General features: G+C 39.5%; 1 protein-coding gene across 7 annotated transcripts in view; it reads left to right on the top strand.

Moving 5' to 3' along the window:
- Positions 1 to 17,122, top strand: part of LOC118146324 (uncharacterized) — a 531,773-nt gene that overhangs the window by 27,168 nt on the left and 487,483 nt on the right. For 4 of the 7 annotated variants that reach the window (XR_013524393.1, XR_008475524.2, XR_013524392.1 and 1 more), the window contains exon 2: positions 615 to 694. The exons of the other annotated variants lie outside the window; for them this stretch is intronic. The gene's annotated coding sequence lies outside the window, so the exon portion shown is untranslated. The remainder of the gene's footprint in view (positions 1 to 614; positions 695 to 17,122) is intronic. 7 annotated transcript variants of the gene reach the window in all.

The raw sequence follows: 17,122 nt of genomic DNA, 5'->3' as shown, positions 1-17,122 counted from the left end.
TTATGTACAAAAAATTGGAAGAAGAGGGAGAAGAGAGAACAGATTTTCATTTTACAAAGAAAGGTATATATTTAGAAGAAAGTATAATTTAAAAGATTGAGTCAGATAGAAAAAAGAAAATGAATAAAGAGGAATAGAAAAAAAAAAGAGACTTTAACCCCAAATAAAGGTTAATGCCTTTACATTAAAAACATAATAAAAGGAAGAAGTGGATGAGACTTAGAATAAATGAGAGACGGCCAGAGGGCAATGAGATAAAAGGTTAAAACCATGACTGTAAAAGAGAGAAAAGATTAAGATATATTGGAAGAGGATGAGAAGTGAAAAGTATAAAAGTCACTGGGATTAAAAATTAAGTGCAGGAAATAACTAAAATGCTAAAAGTGAATGAGCATAAAGATGAAATGGATTGGGGTACAATAATTCAAAAGAAAATGGAAACAAATAGCATGATTATCAGACAATTAGATGAGCTAAGAGAGGTACGTTGTGTGAGGGCAGCTGCTTTCTGCAGTCACAAGTCCAAAAGGGGCAACCCTGTTATGGGACTGAGAGCCATGTGACTCCCTCTGTTCTCTGCAGTTCATCACAGCCTCTTGCACCTTTGTCTCTAGCGCCAGAGCCTTCAAACCAAGGCAGTCACATGTCTCTGAATATTCAAGATAATCAGCCTTTCCACTGGAGAGCTTCCCAGGTAAGCCTGCAGAATGTATCTGAAATACTTCCTGGTCTGTTTATCTAAAATTTTTGAAATATGTAAAATTCATCAGAAGTTCGTTCTTTTTTAAGATGCCTTTCTCCTCTCATTCGGCATAGAAACATCCATTAACTGTGAAATTTGCTTCTTGTCATGTGTTTTGATATCTGCTGATAGTTTTGTGTATTTCCAAGTTTTCCTAAAAGGCGAAAGGGTGAAGATGAAGGAGACAGCAGACTTTTATACCATCGTCTTAGTTGAAATGTCAAATTCATGGTGTTATAAGATTTCATGCTACCACAGGAAGAGAATTTATAATTGTCAACCGTTCCCCTGCCTACTCATTCTCTGCCTGCAAAAGGCATATTCTTTCTTTCTGTAGGAGAGTTCTCCTTTGTCAAATAGACTTCTCCCATGACAGGTGATATTCACTTACATTCAAAAGATCTGCTCAAATTGAACCAAAATATCTTAGTCATACTTCTAATTTTTTAGGACAGGGAATCTGATTAACCTATCTTGACTTGAAGGTAAGGGAAGCAAAGCAGGGTTCAACTGAGCAGTGGAAGAGCTTGAGAGGGTGTGAAGGTTATAGAGAGACATTTTGTGGAGTAGCTGTGAGGTTTGATGGAGATGGATTGAAGACAGGAGGGATTTTTATAGATGATGCTATGGACCATGTATTTGAATTCCCTTTGTGCTTTTTGAGAAATGCAATCAGAGATTTCAGATTGAATTTATATTTGGTTGCTGGGTTGTGTTCCTATGGATAGGAAACTATTCTAAGAGTGAAACACCTGGTTCTTGGTTTTATTAAGGCTGCAATAATGATATTTTACAAATATGTAAAAATGAATTTAGTGAAGTACAGCACACAATAAAATTATTTTGGAAATGCAATGTGATAGAAATAATGAATATTAAAAAGGAAGGAGTAAAGTCCAAGTAAAGACTTAATTTTTTTCTTCCACCTTTATTTAATTCTTTTTGAGAAAGTACTATGTACCATATAAAGTGCTAGACGGGATGCAAAAGATGAATAAAGACATTCTCTGTCATTTACTTATAATTTAATGAGAGAGGTAATATGTTTAGCAGCAATAAAAACAAGGAATGAGGAGATAATTGTCAAAAGAAAGATTTGTTCAAAGTTATATGGGTTTTTCTGAAATAAAATATAACAGTGACCTGAATGGGTAAGAAGGCTTCAAGAGGATGTCTGAATCTTTAAGAGTTTTAATGATTACTGGGGTTGCAGTTGGTGTAAGGAGTAAGGCAGAGGAAAGAGAAAGCAAAGTTACAGTAGAAAAGGCTTACATGTGGTGACTATTTGGAGAAGAGGAGCAAGTGGACACTTTAGAGTAAAGAATTAGATTTAAGAAGGCAAATGGTCAGGGTTTTCCAGAAAGAGTTATTTGGGTTAGATCACAAATGATCTTAAATGTCAGGATAAGCAATTTGTACCTGCTGCCATGGGAAGGCTTTTAGGAGTCTTTGAAATCTTTGATCTGGGGAGTGACATAATTTAAGTTATGCTTTGATATAGCACTAGACAAAAGGAAGGACTGCAAAGGAACAGTAACAAGAAGTAGCTTCAAGAATGAAGACAGTTGTGTTAAGATGGTAGGCAGGTTACCCACATCCACTTCCTCCTAAGAGAATTCCTTTGAGATAATACAGAGGGAATGCTTTCATAAGAACAATGGAAAACAAGAAAGAGTGATATGGATGGAGCAGAAACTTTTTAGATATTTCTAAAAGACGTAAAGCAGAGTGGTTGGCTAGGTAGACAATAGGACACCAGAGGAACCAACAGCCCAAAATATAAGCAGAAGTTAGGAATGCTATCAAGGTAGGAAAAACTGGGGGACAGTCACATGGGACTGAATCAGAGCTGGGTCAAGGTGGGTTGATGATGATCTCTTGCCTAGAAATTTGAAAGTGAAACTACGAAATTTCAGTTTAGGCTGGGTGCAGTGGCTCACACCTGTGATCCCAGCACTTTGAGGGCCAAGATGGGTGGATCACCGGAGGTCAGGAGTTTGAGACTAGCCTGGCCAACATGGCGAAACCCCATCTCTACTAAAACTACAAAAATTAGCTGGGTGTGGTGGCACATTCCTGTAATCCTGACTACTCGGGAGACTGAGTCAGGAAAATCGCTTGAATCTGGGAGGCAGAGGCTGCAGTGAGCTGAGATTGCGCCACTGCACTCCAGCCTGGGTGACAGCCTGAGACTCTATCTCAAAAAAAAAAAAAGAAATTTTAGGGGGGCTTTTTTGGATGTAAACAGAAGAGCTATGGAGTGTCCATCTTCTACCTCATGTGGAGGAAGCCTGTCTGCAGAAGAAAAGAACACAGGATATGGCAAAATAAACTGATTTCTTGTAGCTTTTTAGCTTATGGTGGCCGATGGAGGCAGCTGCCATTGGCTTCCTTGAAACAGCCCAGTGGCCTATTACTATATTCCTGTTTCAACTTTACATAAGTTCAAGTTTTTTTTTGTTACTTACATTTGAATCTTAACCTATATTTGCGTTCTAAGCAAAGGGCGAGAGTTTTTTAAGGAAGTGGATGAGAAATAACAGAAATTACTCCTTTTTGGAGGGGGTTATTGAGAGTTGAAGGGCATTATCCCTTATTTGATTTTGCATTGGGAGATGTCAGAAACTAAGGCAACTTCAAAAGCAATTCATTGAACCAATCATAAGTCAAATTAATATTGTCTGACTGCAGTGAAAGGAACAAAGTGTGTTGGAAAGCAGTCTGTGACATATTAATTAATATCAACTCCTTGACTAAGAGTCTGAGGTGAATTCCAGTTCGATAGAACCGTAGCTTTATTCAGTCCCTGGAGAATTTTCTCTGGCAAAATTTCTCTGACTTTATATATTGTTGTTTGTTATATTGTTCCTTAAAATTGAAAACGGGTTCAATATTCCCTTTCCTTTACTTGAATTGACTCTACCTCCTACATAGCTCTAGTTTCTTTCTTTGTATACCACTGTGGTATCAAGTAACTCCCAATATTTAAATATCCAAAGTACATTCTTCAGATTGCCTTATTTGTCCTGAAATAGCACAGAAAAATTCTTTGTCAAACCATGTCCTCTGGTTTTTCCTATCAAAATTATAGTCTTGTAATAAATTCTCCTTCGTGTTGAGCAGAACAATTTTGCCCTCTGCCAAGCTCTGATTTTTCATTTCAGCCCATTTTCTGCAGAGAACTGGGGTCACTAGTTAATGTTGGTTTTTAAAACAGCTTTTCATGCCACAGCCCTTGAATATCCCTGGCTGTGGAAAAAATTTTGAGGGTGGTTTATGTGCTCATTTTCAGAGTCCCTTTCTCATTTCATTGCCACCTTCTTTCCCCTTGTTTTCATTTTCTCCCTCCCAGCTTTCCTGCATGTATCCAGATAGCTTCCCATCTTCCCAGGACACTTCTGTATGGGAGAACTGCTCTCTTTACATTGCTTTTTACTCCATGAATGTTCAGGCCCCGTACTTTGTCAAAAACATTTCTATTTTGTATCTACACACTTTCATTTTTAGCTATCAATGACTGAAAATATCTTAGAATATTGTGCTGCTAGAAAACCAGCGTACTTCTAACAAGAGTCTTTAGAGTGACTTGTGGGAATTTCAGGCCTGATGTTAGAATGATCAATGTGTGACTGTAATGGATTCAGTCTTTGGTTCAATCTGTGACCTTAATGAACTGAGCTTTCTCCCAAATGTCTGCACTGTATCCTAAGAGTGGACACTGGCTGCTTGTCATGGGCTCACATGCTACCATGCTTTTGCTGATTACAGAGTGGGCAGCTGAGTCAACCTGGTCCCATCAGATTCTCTCTCTAGATATTTGGATTTGGAATTAACACATTTGCAACTTTATCATGTGAAGCTGAAAGTGGAAGGGTGGCCATATTTGCTAAGTGACTGAAAGGCCAAGAACAGCAGTCTGAAGGGAGATGATGCAATGGCTGGGTGGAGAAGGGCAGAATGAAGGCAGCAGTGGAGGCCTGGTGGGTTTACCTCCTTCTCAGGCCTTCCTGGGTTTAGCTTCACCCTCCAGCCAGTGTGATATACTTGAAAATGGTAAGCAGGGATTTGGGTGATGGCAAACCTCAGCTTCAGAATTACTCTTCACCTACCTGTTTCTAACCATAAGACTTGTGGATAACCCTGCTTCTGGCAATAGTGTGTGGGGTAAATACTTTAAAGAAGAATTCTGGTTATATTGGTTAGAAACATAATGGCTTAAGTCCAACAGAGCTTAAAGGTAAATAATAATAATAATAATAATAATAATGGCTTTAACTGCTTATGAGAAAGAGAGAGAACAGTGTTGGCTAAAAATTTACACACTTTGTATTGGGGGCATAGATAGCATCCTGAGAGAAATGTTGCCTGTAAAATGAAGTAAAAATCCAGTATGGAGAGGAGAAATTTTCATCTGGGAATAATGTGTGGTATCAGCTGTAGTAAATAGATCTCTTCAGGACCTGGGAGGTTCCTTGTTTTGTCTATGAGCAGTCTAGTTTGCCCTGGTTCCCCATGCAAACATTAACTTTTTTCCCCCAAAATGTACATTATAATACAAAGAAGGTTGGGGAGCTTGGACCCAGAATAATGGCATACTATGTGCTTTGCATTCATTATTTTATTTAAAGTTCACCAAAGCCCTATAAGATGGATGCCTTTTTATCCCCATTTCACAGATAAAAGTAAGGAGTCCATAGGTTAAATAATTTGCACAAGTCACATACCTTGTAGTCATGGAGCTGGGTCACAAACTCAGGTTGTGTGGCTCTAGATGCCAGATGCTACACTTTCAGCTTCTACTCTATATGCTTCCCCTACTGAGATCTTGATGTGCTGCAGCGTAGGAGGAGAAAAGGTGCCATATTAGAATATTATATTGCTAGAAAACCAATATACTTTTTTTTTTTTTGAGACAGAGTCTTGTTCTGTTGCTCCGGCTGGAGTGCAATGGCACTATCTCCGCTCACGGCAACTTCCTCCTCCTGGACTCAAGTGATTCTTCTGCTTTAGCCTCCTGAGTAGCTAGGATTACAGGCACCTGCCATCATGCCCAGCTAGTTTTTGTATTTTTGTAGAGATGGGGTTTTACCATGTTGGCCAGGCTGGTCTTAAACTCCTGACCTCAGGTGATCTGCTTGCCTCGGCCTCCCCAAGTGCTGGGATTACAGGTGTGAGCCACCGTGCCCAGCCCCAGTGTACTTTTAATAAAGTATTTAGATTACTTTTAACAGGAGACTTGTGGGAATTTCAGGCCTGATAATAGGATAGTCAATGTAACCGATGATGTAATGAATTCATTAAATTAGGGTTATTACTAGTCTCCTGCCTCCACTGCTTCGCTCCAATAGTTAATCTCTCCAGGCAACTGGCTTACTACCCAGAGGCTAGGCTATGTCAGAATTTATACAAACGATACTGTACAAGCATTAAGCAATGAAAAAAAACCAACTGATCTTTCCTCATCCTTGGCAAGGTGGTTCCCTTCTACCCCTGTCAAATAGACCATTGATAATCGAAGTTGGGTTATTTGGTGTCAGGAAGTACAACTAGAACAGTATTTCTTTTTTCTCTCTCTCTCTGGGTTTTATCCTGGGGGGGAAAATGCTTTTTATTAGTGAATCTTTTATTGATGATCCTTAGGCCTTAAGGACAGAACTTACTCAGAGATAATATATGGTTACCTTATTTAGGGTTTTTGAAATATAAACTCATGTGTTATCTCCCTGTTTGCTTAATCTTGCTGCCTATTTCTGTTTGTTGCTACCAAGAATTCCAAAATAATAGGGCTTGAGAGAAAGAATTTGGAGCTGAATGTTGGACAGGGGGAACTCTTTCTGTCTCTCAGATTAGGTGGTTTATCAGGGAGAGGGCTGCTGGAGGCAGATGCAGTTTTGAAAATGGGTAGCAAGACATTTCTCAGTCCTGAATCAAAAGAAAGCCACAAAAGATCTTCCTATAGAGGGTAAAGGGATTACATATTTGATATGGGATTTGACATTGTATTTTCTACTTTATTTTCCCCCTGTGCATGTTGGGAGTGTGATTGATCCATGAAAGCTTTTCCACTCCTGGCTTTCATGAAAATTTTCCCCTCTTTCAGAAAAAAATAGTTATTATAAAAGAAGCACCACTCCTCTAGCCTCTTCAAAATAGAATAATGACATTTTCATAGCAAGTGATTGTGGGAGGAAGTGCGGGGATGTTGGGCTGGCTGAAATCCAGTGGTTTTTAAAGAACCAGAGAAAGGTGGTTCACCTCTTAAAAAGTGACAGTTGTGAAAACAAGCCAATTTTGGAATTTGTCATCGTGTGTTAACAGCATACCCTCTTGTAGTTACTGATATCTGTCAGGGTAAATGCCAGCAATAAAGAGTTTGCTTGCAAGCTTTGCTGAGGAGGTACAAGTCTTGCATTTTAGGCCTATGCACATTTCTATGGCATGTTGGAAGCATATGTGGTTGAAAGAGCTTTGGCCTGGGACTCCCGATGCTTTATTTATTCTGGCTATGACTCTGAGAAGCTCCTGACACTATGGTTCACAAATCTCTCTGGTTCTCAAGTCCCTTCATCTGTAATGTGAATGAGAGCTTATAAAGATTAGCTCTAAGATCCTTTCTTGCTAAAACATTCAGTAATTCTAAGACCTGGATAAATGCCAGAAGTCACAATGGTCTCTGTACTGATAGTTTATTTTTTCTCCATGAAATCATTCTTCCTTAAAAATCCTTGCCTAGGTCTTATCAGGGTAGATGGACAGTTTGCCAGTGGCATTTTAGAAGAACAGCTTCTATTTAGCAGCAGATTCTCTAAATCTTCCTTGATTGGTGTTAAGAGAGACCCTGGCTGTGGCCAGACCAGATCTTTGCATCTCGCCTCCTAAGCCAGAGTCCTTTTGACCTAACTTAATCTTTGAGCAAATTGCTCAGAGTTGCTCCTTTTGGTGTATCTGTGCCTGGATCTCAGTCCTAAAAATGACATGTTGTTGTTCAGGATGATTAATATTAAAATCCAAGCTCTCGAAAGTACAAAATAAACTAAGACACCATGGACTCTGTGATGGTCAGTTTTAATGTCAGTTATGCAATCAAACACTAACTGAGGGCTTGCTGTGAAGGTATTTCGTAGATGTGATTAATGTTCATTATCAGTTGACTTGAAGTACAGGGAATTATCCTGGATATTGTGAGTGGACCCAATTCAATCAGTTGAATATATCTTTTCTTTCTTTCTTTTTTCTAATTGCATTTTAGGTTTTGGGGTACATGTGAAGAACATGCGAGATTGTTGCATAGGTACACACGTGGCAGTGCGGTTTGCTGCCTTTCTCTCCATCACCTATATCTGGCATTTCTCCCCATGCTATCTCTCCCCAACTCCCCACCCCCCACTGTCCCTCCCCTTTTTCCCCTCAAAGACCCCAGTGTGTGATGCTCCCCTCCCTTTGTCCATGTGTTCTCATCGTTCAACACCCACCTATGAGTGAGAATATGCTGTGTTTGATTTTCTGTTCTTGTGTCAGTTTGCTGAGAATCATGGTTTCCAGGTTCATCCATGTCCCTACAAAGGACACGAACTCATTGTTTTTGATGGCTGCATAATATTCCATGGTGTATATGTGCCACATTTTCCCTGTCCAGTCTATCATCCTTGGGCATTTGGGTTGGTACCAGGCCTTTGCTATTGTAAACAGTGCTGCAATGAACATTCCTGTGCATGTGTCCTTATAGTAGAACGATTTATAATCCTTTGGATATATACCCAGTAATGGGATTGCTGGGTCAAATGGAATTTCTATTTCTAGGTCCTTGAGGAATCGCCACACTGTCTTCCACAATGGTTGAACTAATTTACACTCCCACCAACAGTGTAAAAGTATTCCTATTTCTCCACATCTTCTCCAGCATCTGTTGTCTCCAGATTTTTTAATGATCGCCATTCTAACTGGTGTGAGATGGTATCTCAATGCAGTTTTGATCTGCATTTCTCTAATGACAAGTGATGATGAGCATTTTGTTGAAAGATCTTAATGACAGAACTGAAGTTTCCTGGAAGATGAAGAATTTTCTTGTGTGGCTGTAGCTTCAGCCTGTGTTCAAGAGTTCCAGCCTTTCTTGGTGGCCTCTTCTAAGGATTTTAGACTTGGGTAGCCTAGCTTCACAATTGTATAAGCCAGTGACTCGCACTAATCCCTTAATATTTATCTCCTAATGGTTTTGTGTATCTGGTAGAATTTTGGCAGATGCAGACCCCAAGGCCTGCATTTTATAGAGAAGCTGGGGTTTAGTCCCTGGAATTCATTGATCGGAGAGCCAGGTGCCCTGACTTCCAGGTCTATAAATTTCTCACAGAACCATATTCCTACTGCCTAGGATCCAGTTCTCAATGTGGACACAAGGGGATAGATATAGTACATGAAAGACTCATACCTCCTCATCCTGTGCCTCCAAATGTGTTCACTGTGGCTTGGTAGATGCGCTCACCATTTTTCAGTGGCTTCTGTGTTGAATGTCCTGGTGGAAATGTAAACATAGTACCCAGGAACATTACAATCCATGGGACTTTAGCAATAAAATCTAGTGCTCAGGAGAAAGTTACTTAGCAAGATGCTGATGGATACTAGAATCTTATAAGGGAAATTCAGCAGCATGTGTGAGCCATGACATTCTGGAAAGTGTTATAAGGCTGCAAAAATACTTCTTGTCCATGCTTTTCCTTGGATAAATAAAGCTCTGGAATTGTTGCCTTAAATTCTTTAGAACTGACCAACAGGACTTGGAGAATCTAATACAGATATAGTAGGCGGCTCTCCATGCATTATAGAATGTTCAGCAGCATTCCTGGCCTCTACTCGCTACTAGAAGCCAGTAGTATTCTCTCAGTTGAGACAACCAAAAGTGTATCTAGGCATTGTCAAATGGCTCTGGACGGCAAAATCAAGTCTGATTAAGAAACATGGACCTAAGAGAAGTCAGAAAAGTGCACATATGAAGAAAATTTTGCATATGATATAAAGGTGTTCCTATATCTCCCTGAAACTATCCACTGAGACCCCAGGTTAAGAAACTTTGTTCTTTTAGGTTCAACTGTTTTTTCTATATTGCTATTTGGAATATTTTTATTGAATTGTCAGGTGTATACATTTTGTCTACTAGCAAGAATGTAAGTTCTTTGAACAGAAGGGAGCATGTCAAATAACTGTTTTAGCATATTGTGTGCATCATAATAGCTCTCAGTAAACACTGATTAAAAGAACAGTGGAGGCTCCCAGGACATACTTCCTTCCCTGGGAAGCAGTGTAGGTGCATAGCATCTACTGCCCCGACCCTCCCAGCCCCATCAGAGAGACTGTAGCTTTGCTCCTAATAAGGAGCTATGTTAACTTCGGATAAAATTGCATAAACTCTCTTAAGCCTCAGGTCCTCATCTCTAAAATGAGGAAATCAGAGAGTTGTCCTGGGCATAAAAATAGGTAGTTATGTAAAGCATTTGGCACACAAAGTGTGCTATAAATATTGGCCATTACTATTGTTCCTTTCACTCCTCTAGTGCAGGCCCTGGTTGATGTGGTGGCCAGGCAGGTTTGGGAGGACCTGGGATGTCTCAAGGGAGTCAGGAAGGCAGCAGAGGGTTTTGTTGCTATGTATGTGTGTTGGGAATAGGCGGGGTAGGAGTTGCCCAGCTGAGGTTGAATTTAGAACTCAGACACCGAGGATGATGGTTTCATTTGGCCCCACAATCTTCAGTGCCCCCGTCTGCAAAGTTGGTCTTGGGGGCAGAGGATGTAGCTGGCCTCTGAACCTTCCTCACATGGTCCAGAGGGGCTACGATTGCCAATATGTATTGGTTTCTTAGGGTGTCTTAGCAGCAGGAAACAAACCTTGCATATTTTCAGGAGCAGGAAGTAGACAGGGTACCTTCCCCTGCAGGATAATTAGAAAAGCAGAGTCTGTGCTGGGAAATAAGATAGGGAAGCAGTTGTTCAGAAAACACTCAAAAACAGCCACTTGACAGGGGGTCCCCTAGAGGGCCCTGGAGGTGTGTGGAACTGAGGCAGTTCAGGTGGAAAAATTCCTCTTCCCCCCCTGGAAAAAGGGGTAACCTTAAGACAAAATGTTCTAACCAGCTCTTGGTTCTTTCTGCCAGAGCTGCTCAGAGATGAGCTCCCTGCCCAATTAGGCAGCCTCTGTGGAGATTGCCTTTATCAAGCCTTGTTAAGAGGGAAAATAACAGAATGTGCTGACTGCTTTCAAATTTACTTTGAAGATTCCATTTATTTATCTGCCGGAGGGAAATGTTCATCTTTCCTGTGAGCTGGTGGGTGAGCCCTGGAATTAACAGGTGATGTTTCGTTTCCATAAATATGGCTCAGTTCAGCACTATCATTATTCCTCTTTATTGCTAGGGATTAATGAACAAGAAAAGGAAGGCTCTTTATAGGGCATGAATACATAGGTGTTTGGTAAGAAAACTCTCAGATCTCATCCAAAGTTTGAAGACTCAGGGCTTTGTATGCTGTTTCCCAACCGCCATTCAATCACTGGGATCAGGTGACAGAGTTTTAGCCAACTGCTGTGTTAACCACGCTCGAGCATCGCTTTTTAAATGTAGATCTGTCTCTCAAATTCTTTATTGGCTCTTCAATAGCAATACATTATTGGTATTAAATACTAACCATTACCTTATATGTCATTAAGTTACTTAGCCTGTATTTCTTTTTTAAATTTCCATTATTTTAGATTCAGGGGGCCCATGTGCAGGTTTGTTACAAGGGTAGATCGTGTGGTGCTAAGGTTTGGACGTCTACTGATCCTGTTACCCAGGTGGTGAGCATAGTACTCAATCGGAAGTTTTTCAGCCCTTGACCCCCTCCTTCTCTCCCTCCTTTCGAAGTCTGAAGTGTCTGTTCTTCCCATCTTTATGTCTATATGAACCCAAGATTTAGCCCCCTCTTATAAGTGAGAACAGGTGATATTTGGTTTTCTGTTTCTGTGTTAGTTCACTTAGGATAACAGCCTCCAGCTGCATTCATGTTGCTATAAAGGACAGAATTTCATTTTTTCAGTGGCTGCATAGTATTCCATGGTATAAAGGTATCACATTTTCTTCATTCAGACCACCACTGGTGGGCACCTAGGTTGATTCCATGTCTTTGCTATTTGAAAAGTGCGTGAATGAGCATACTAGTACATGTGTCCTTTTAGTAAGATGATTTATGTTCTCAGGAATGAGATTGTTGAGTCGAATAGTAGTTCTATTTTTATTTCTTCAGGAAATCTCCAAACTGCATTCTACAGGGGCTGAACTAATTTGCATTCCCACCAACAGTGTGTAAGTATTCTCTCTTCTCCACAACCTCACCAACGTCTGTTTTTTTTTTTGTTTGGGCTTTTTCGTAATAGCCATTCTGACTGGTGTGAGATGGTATCTCATTTTGGTTTTGATTTGCATTTCTTTGATGATTAGTGATGTGGAGCATATTTTCATACATTTGTTAGCTGCTTGTATGTCTTCTTTTGAAAAGTGTCTGATCATTTCCTCTGCCCACTTTTTAATGCAGTTGTTTGTTTTATTCTTGTTGATTCTTTTAAGTTCCTTGTAGATTTGGGATATTTGTCCTTTGTTGGATGCATAGTTTAAATATTTTCTTCCATTATGTAGGGTGTCTATTTACTCTGTTCAGAGTCTTCTTTGCTGTGCAAAAGCTCTTCTGTTTAATTAAGTCCTATTTTTGGTCTACTTTTGATTTTTTTGCATTTGCTTTTGGGGTCTTCATCATAAATTATTTTCCTAGGCCAATGTCTAGAGGAGTATTTTCTGGGCTTTCTTCTGTAATTTTTATAGTGTGAAGTCTTACATTTAAGTTTTTAATTTATCTTGAGTTAATTTTTTTGTATAGTGAGAAGTAGGGGTCCAGTTTCATTCTTCCGTGTATGATTAGCCAGTTTTCTGAGCACAATTTATTAAATAGAGTTTCCTTTTCCCATTAATTATTTTTGTCAACTTTGTTGACGATGAGTTGGTTGTAGGTGTGCATCTTTATTCCTGGGTTCTCTATTGTGTTCCATTTGTCTATGTGACTGTTTTTTTACTAGTACCATGCTGTTTTGGTTACTACAGCCTTGTAGTATAATTTGAAGTCAGGTAATGTTATGCCTCTGGCTTTGTTCTTTTTGCTCACGATTGCTTTGCTTAGCCTAGATTTCAAGATTGCTCACAATTCAGCCTTATGCTACCTTATCAACAACAATTGTAGAATGACTGATAAGTGAGATAATCTACGTAACTCACTTAAGCATAATATCTAGCACATGGTGGAAAATCATTAGACTTTATCAATATTATTTTTGTTTACCAAAATCATTGGTTTTGTCTGCTCAGTATTCATTCACTATTCTTCTTCTTCTTGTCATAGTATACCGACCTTAAGAAATAATCTCCCTTTTCCAATCATGTTCATGTATTATGGGGAAATTGGCCAGTCAGGGTGCCTGATCTTCCTGGCCACAGAGCTTGAATTAAAAATGGATATGTGACTTAAACTGGCTGGGCAAAGAAGAAATCCTTTACTGCCATTTTTCAAACAGGAGCTGGAAGCAAAGCTTCCCAGCTCCCGCTTTTTTCTCTAGATATATTGTTAAGATATAAGCCCGCAGCATCTGTGGCCATATATTTATCTGATGGGGGCAGATGACCAAGAGATAAAAGCCAAATAATAGGAAAATACCTAAAGATGGGTATATAAATATAGATAAGAATATGAAGAAAGGGAAAATATTAAAATCCCTGGTTTTAGTAGTTTTTAAGTCCATCTATTTCTGTAAGTTTCGTCATACTGGACATGTGAGCCTTTATTCCCTTTTGTGTTTAACTAATTTAAGGTGGCTTTTAATATCTTGGTGGCTACTTGGAATATAAGGGAACCACAGCCACACCCATAAGGAATTCTGTTTCTTAGGGGAAATAGAAACATAAATATCACAAGTAGTCATAGTTTCATTAGCAAAAGTGTGTCCTGGACAGTGGCATGGATCATGAAAGCTATTCTTCTAACATGTCCCTCTTGCCTGGACTCCGGTTTTCTAGTTTGTGATGGCCCAAGAGTTGTCTGGGGTCTGAGCATATGATTACAAGGCATATCAGCTACAGTTTCTTTTGCTATGTTCCCATACTACCTGGAATTCCCTGTGGCTTATGACATTTCAGTAAGTGATGATGGATTTGCAGATAGTGCAGGGCATTCTTCCGGAGAGTGAGAATGTCTGAGTCTCTCTCAAAAGGATCTCTGTAAAGGAGATTCTTTACTTAAAGTCCATAGACTTCATTTGGGGATGTCCATGAATGGGCTTAAGGATAGGTAATGTTATACATCATTTCTAGGGCACATGATTTTTTGTGGAGTGGTTGGAGAGAGAGAATCTATAGCCTTTGTCAGATTCTTAAAAAGGTCCTTGAGTCAAAAAAAAAAAAATGCTCCACAGGGAGGTCTTGTAGAAGAATTCCCAAAATATGCAGTGACTGCAAAGAGGAATGTAAAAGGAATCTTCATGTGTCTTGGATCTCTGGAGCAAATGGGGATTTTTTTCTGGCGAGTCTGGAAAATAGTGACAACCCAGGTGGCTAAGAGTCACAAAGACATATATGGTGTCTCTTCTAAAGGAACCTTCCAGGGCATTCAACCAAGGACCTCTTCCAATTTCAAGTGGTGGAGGGAGATCATCCTTAAATTTCCAGTTAGGTGATAATGGAGTTAAAATACCAATAGTTGATAGTCCTTCTGCCTAGAATGACCTCCTGATAGTCACAGGACTTTCTCACTTCCTTTAGGGCTCTATGAAGTTGCTCCCCTTTATTATTGAGTGACTTTGTGTCACTATACTATTTAAAATGGCACAATCAACATCTCTACTCTGATATTTGTTATTTACTTATCTAGCTTTATTATCTTCTAGTTCATATCATACATTGAGATGTCATTTATTCATTTAGCCACATATTTATTTACATTTAGCAGAATGTAAGGTCCATGAGAAAAGGAACTATGCCTTGTTTATATGCTGTATCTCCAGCATTAAAAACAGTTCCAGGCACAAAGTATCTGTTGAATGAATGAATAAATAAAGAATGTCTTAGTGTTCTTCTACCTAAGTATTAATTGTTTTCTTTCCTTCCTGTAAAGACAGCCTAGTAAGAAAATTAAAAGCGCAGACTCTAGTGCCAGATAGCTTGGATTAAATCCCAGCTTTGCCCTGAAAATATCTTTATTGATAACAGTAACGATGTTAAATCAGATGAAGATTTACTTGTCTTGAGAGAGGCATGAAAATACCTGAATCTCTTCTACTTAGTTCTACAGAAACAGAGGGTCTCTAATGGGTCATAAATAGACCTTGGGTTCTACTCTCAGCTCTGCCACATGCTAGCTGGTAAAACTTGGCCAAATTACTTGACTTCTCATGCCTTAGTTTTTTCGTCTTTCAAACAGTGCTGCCCTCATACAGTCTGTAGGAGAATGTGTTAAAACACTTAGCATAATGCCTAAAACATGAATTAGTGCTTGGTGAATGTTAGCAGTTATTGGTATACATAGTAAGTGCTCAGCAAAATTTAAATGTTATGCAATCTCTTCTGACACTCTAGTACTTTTCCCTGCTCTTGTTATGATTTATATCTCATCCACAGTTTAGCTGTATTGCTCGCTCTCACATGCTCTCTCTCTTTCTCTCTGTGTGTGTGTGTGTGTGTGTCTGTGTTCGTGTGTGTGCGGTGTGTAATACTTTCTCAACTAGATTAAATTTTTTAAAGGCTCATGCTTTTGACCTTCAGAGGGCACAGCCTAACACTGAGCACATAATCCTCTTAGCTCATGGTAACTATTGGGAATAGGGTGTCGTATTCTTCCTGGTATGTTATTTCCTCTGTTCTTTTCATTTTAAGGAAAAGAATCTCTCTTAAAATATACTCCTCCTCTTCCCTTATCTCTCAGAGATAAGTTCTGTGCATATATGGGGCTCCAGATATGCCAAATGTCTGCCTCTTGCTTGCTGATTCCTTACATGAAGAAGTACCTAATCCACCTATTGATTTCTTCTTGACTCAGGACCCACCTAAGTGGCTCTGGAGTAAATAAATAGCTTATTTCTTTTTGGAAAGAGGACTGTCACTACAACCTTGAGTGAAACCTGACTTCTTTCTTCCTTGATTTTTCCATCTATAAAATTAAGATTATAAAAGATCCCAGGTAAATATAAGAAGTCTGGGAATTTTCTACCAGTCATTCTGCCTGTGGCATCATGTGAAGGAGAGTCTAATTCTCAGCATTAAAAACTTGGAGCATTGCTGTTAGTCTACTTCAGTGGTTGCTTTCACTTCTGGTTTAGTTTGCTTGAAATATATCAATAACTGGAGATTTCCAGGTGGAAATCCCCCAGAATTTCTGGCTCAAGACTATTTTTTGGGAGGTCAGGTGCTTGAGAAAATTCTATTTCTTGATAACTCTGCTCAAATGTCACAGCGTTAGGCAGCCCTCCATGACCTTACAATTAAGGTCACTTTCCCCATTACAATCACTCACAGAGCTCTGTAGCTTTCCTTCGAAGTCCTTATCAGAGTTTGGAAATAGTTATTGATCTGTGTGGTTATCTGGTTAATGTCTGTTTTCCCCACTACAATGCAACATCCCCAAGGCCAGGGATGACTTTGCTCAACAGTGTCTGGTACACAGTGGTAGCACAGAAAGTTTTACTCAATAGCGAATCAATGAAGAAAAGTACTCTGTTGGTGAGGAAATAGAAAAGAACCCAATTCTTTTTAAACCAGGAAAGGCCTGGTGGTTTTACTGTGTGCTTCCTTGGAAGGCCTTTCTTATTTTTAATCAGGAAGACAGGCCGGCAAATGACTATCGAACGCAGCTGGTCTGAAACTCAGGGAAACAACGTCTTGCTGACACATGTCTGTAGGCTCTTGGTTATGCTTTAGTCCATGCATTAAACTTCATAAATAGTGTCTGATGAGAAAAGTAGTGATTTGGATTAAAATGGGAGAGGAGTCAGAGGGCAGTTTCAGAATGTGATAAAAATCATGTAACTCTCCTTTGGGACTGCTGAGTCTAGATGGGCTACAATGTGTGTCATTACCGAAAAAACCAATTTCACTGTTGGACAATGGTAAACACCCATGGCCTCCAGAGAAATAGGCATCTCTTTTTCTCAGAGTCCCTTTTAGTCTTTGTAAATTCTAGGAGTCTCATCTCACACATATCCTACACCTTTTCTTTTCTTTTCTTACATATTTTCAATTCTTCAGCTGCTTCCAGGAGCCCAGCACTTCCCTGGAAAGCTCCAAGACCCCTGGAGGTTCTGAATGTTTCCTCACTTGATTTTCA

The sequence above is a fragment of the Callithrix jacchus genome, chromosome 12, assembly GCF_049354715.1.
Source record: "Callithrix jacchus isolate 240 chromosome 12, calJac240_pri, whole genome shotgun sequence".
In the NCBI taxonomy this organism is placed as follows: Eukaryota; Metazoa; Chordata; class Mammalia; order Primates; family Cebidae; genus Callithrix; species Callithrix jacchus.
Note: the sequence above shows the minus strand (reverse complement) of the source record. Positions and strands in the feature narration are given on the sequence as shown.